This window comes from Oratosquilla oratoria, chromosome 4 (genome assembly GCF_046742065.1).
Source record: "Oratosquilla oratoria isolate Oo_2021 chromosome 4, ASM4674206v1, whole genome shotgun sequence".
Taxonomy (NCBI): Eukaryota; Metazoa; Arthropoda; class Malacostraca; order Stomatopoda; family Squillidae; genus Oratosquilla; species Oratosquilla oratoria.
Window position 1 is genome coordinate 33,583,532 of NC_134780.1, and position 2,500 is coordinate 33,586,031.

A 2,500-nucleotide genomic window follows, 5' to 3' on the forward strand; every position below is an offset into this window, starting at 1 on the left:
TTCGGAAGTTTTCGTTCCGAATATTCGGTGGTTTTTGTGTCCGGAATTAACCTGTGCTTCTACCCTTCGGGATACTATCGAACCGAAGAGAAGTAGATAGGTAGAAGAATAGTAGATCTATAGTAGATAATACATATAGTGGCAGATATAGTAGTACATATAGTTGTAGATATAGTAGGTATAGAGTCTATAGACAGAAGAGCTATAGAGATCATATTCTTTTTAGGTGACGTGGGGAGGGGGAGGTGAAGGTAGAAAGAGAGAAGGGTAGGAGGAGGGGAAGGGAAGGGAAGGGGGAGGGTAGGGAAGGGAAGGGAAGGGAAGTGGGAGAGGAAAGGGGGAAGGGTGGGAGGAGGAGTGGAGGTGGGAGGGTAGGAGAGGGAAGGGAAGGTGGAGGGGAAAGGGGGAATGGTGGGAAGAGTGGGGGAAGGGGAAGGGGAGGGAAGGGAAGGTGGGGGAATGGGGGAAGGGTGGGAGGAGTGGGGGAAGGGGAGGGGGAGGGGAGGGGAGGGAAGGGGGGGGCGGGAGCGGAAGGTGCGGGGAAAGGGGAAGGGTGGGAGGTGGAGTGGAGGTGGAAGGGGAGGGGGGAGGGAGGAAGGGTTTTAGGCTTTTACGATTCGAACTCGCTCTTACTTGGCTTCGGAGGTCGCAGGTGAGCCTCGTGGCTTTCGGCGGAAGGAGCCTGGCTATTGTGGCTTCCAGAGTCAAGGCGTGTCTCAGGAGGAGGTGGGCGGAGGTGGGCGGAGGTGGGCGGAGGTGTCTGTGTGGCTTCACCCCTCTACCGAGCGGGTTAATAAAATCGCCTGGCTGCAGGAAAGGGTAGCAGGAAGGCCTTGTTAGGTGACCTGTGTGTAAGCTATCGAAGTTACCTCTCAAACTTTCAGGTTTCTAGATTTCGGAAATTTTCGTTCCGAATATTGGAGTGTTCCGAAATTTGGAGAGTTCCTAATATGGAGAACTCTCTGTAATGGAGAGAGAAAAGTGGCCAAGGCTGCGAAGTCGGAGTTCAGCTGCCAATCAATTCCAGGCAGCTTTTGAAATTTGTTCCACACATCAATTTCTCTCCCAATCTCAATTTTGTTGAAACATGTTTCTTTAACATTAACCCCGCCATCTTTACAATCTTGGCTACCCTCTCATGGTGGGGAATCTCGTTTAGCCTTGAACTTGTATTAAGTAACAAGTCACGTGGATGTTTATTCAAACGCAGTTATCAAAATGTCATTATCCTGTTGAAGTGTTTGAACTTTTGCTATCTATGGTCTTCCCATGGGCGAAGGAAATCGCCTTAGGGGAGTAACGGAGATAAATCTTTGGTGTTCTGATTGTAGAATATTTGTCTTAGAAAAACGTTTCCCAACCTGGGGTGCTGAAATCAATTATAGGGGGTGCTGGGAAGTGATGCACACAAAAATCACATTGATATATGTATCATTGATTACCTAGTTGTGCATATTTGACTTTTTCCATGCAATTTTATTTTTCTAGGGTGTTTTATTTCTTCTACAAACAATATTGTCAGTTTGTTTCAGCTCCAAGGAATCAAGAAAATAAATCATCAAGCAGTACACTTCACTTTCTTTTATTCTCCTAATAACAAGATAGGGTGCTGGATTGCTTAGACATGACAACAGGGGTGCTATGGTTGGAAAAGGTTGGGAAACGCCATCTTAGATGAACAAAATCGGTGAGCGGCGAGCAGAATACAATAAATGTATCTACACAAACTTGTAGCAAAGAAAGGGTCGTGACAGCTCCTGCTCGCTCCTCAAATGAAGAATCTCGCCGGAAGAAGTAATCCCATAAGGGAATCCCCAAACTAAATGCCCTGAAGAAAATGGTTAGAATACGCCACACTATTTGATTAATTATTCCCAGTATCCGCAAACTAAACTCCCGGGGGTTAACGGATACAAAGCCGTGACAATGCGCCATCATGTCAAGCGTGTTGTCTAAGTATAGCTCACGAGGCATTTACTCAGCGGTCAGGATTCCCAAAGCTCTTCTAAGGATGGCTGTCTCCATCCCAGAGGGGGGTGGAGGGGGGGGTGGAGGTTGGAGGGGGGGGTTTTGGAGGCTGGTTGATCTTGATGGAAAGTTGCTAGAAACTGGGTTGACACGTAGCCCTTTCCCTGGTATTCGTCGTCTTTTTCCTAGGAATTACCACGCTCACACCGAGGTATCAGTCATAAGACAGGATTTTCGTTTCGTGGTCGCGTAGGGTGTGTGTGTGTGGGGGGGGGGAGTCCATTGGTTCACATTTTCTTTGATCTTTTGTATATGGTGCGGTTCTCATCTTCTCTTAATGTTCTCACGTCTTTGAAAACCCTAACCACATTTCTTCACATCAACAAATCAATGACTCGGGTCCAGATTGTTATGTATATCTTTCTAGTTGGATCCTCAACCACAGAGTAAAATGGCGCTCAGCAAGGGCCACTGTGGAGCTGCGGGTTTCCAGTCAGTAAATTTTCGAGATTGTGGTTAACATTAGGTTCTG